The sequence below is a fragment of the Penaeus monodon genome, chromosome 21, assembly GCF_015228065.2.
Source record: "Penaeus monodon isolate SGIC_2016 chromosome 21, NSTDA_Pmon_1, whole genome shotgun sequence".
Lineage (NCBI taxonomy): Eukaryota > Metazoa > Arthropoda > Malacostraca > Decapoda > Penaeidae > Penaeus > Penaeus monodon.
This window is the reverse complement of record NC_051406.1, coordinates 10,304,392-10,304,650: the sequence shown is the minus strand read 5'-3', so window position 1 is coordinate 10,304,650 and position 259 is coordinate 10,304,392. Positions and strand designations below refer to the sequence as shown.

The 259-nt window shown below is 31.7% G+C and overlaps 1 protein-coding gene across 1 annotated transcript in view; it reads right to left on the bottom strand.

Annotated features, from left to right (window-relative positions):
* The window catches only part of LOC119586203 (centrosomal protein of 104 kDa-like), a 28,011-nt gene that overhangs the window by 12,251 nt on the left and 15,501 nt on the right, over positions 1-259 (bottom strand). The window lies entirely within an intron of this gene.

Below are 259 nucleotides of genomic sequence, written 5' to 3'. Positions count from 1 at the left end.
TTTGTATATACACTGCTAACATTAAGGAAAATGTAAGAAAAAAAGAATTCCATTTCTTTTAAGCTTATGAAAGGGTTCCTGGGCCTTTGTATATGAGTATATTATTTTATCTTTGTAATGGGATAGCTTAAAAAAAAACAAAAAAACAGTGGAGGCTTCTCGACTTATTATACAGAAAAGACAATGAAGATCTCGCGAGACGTCTTAAAACCCTTTTCTGTGTGTACCTTAAGCAGATTTTTTCTCTCTCGAACTAAAA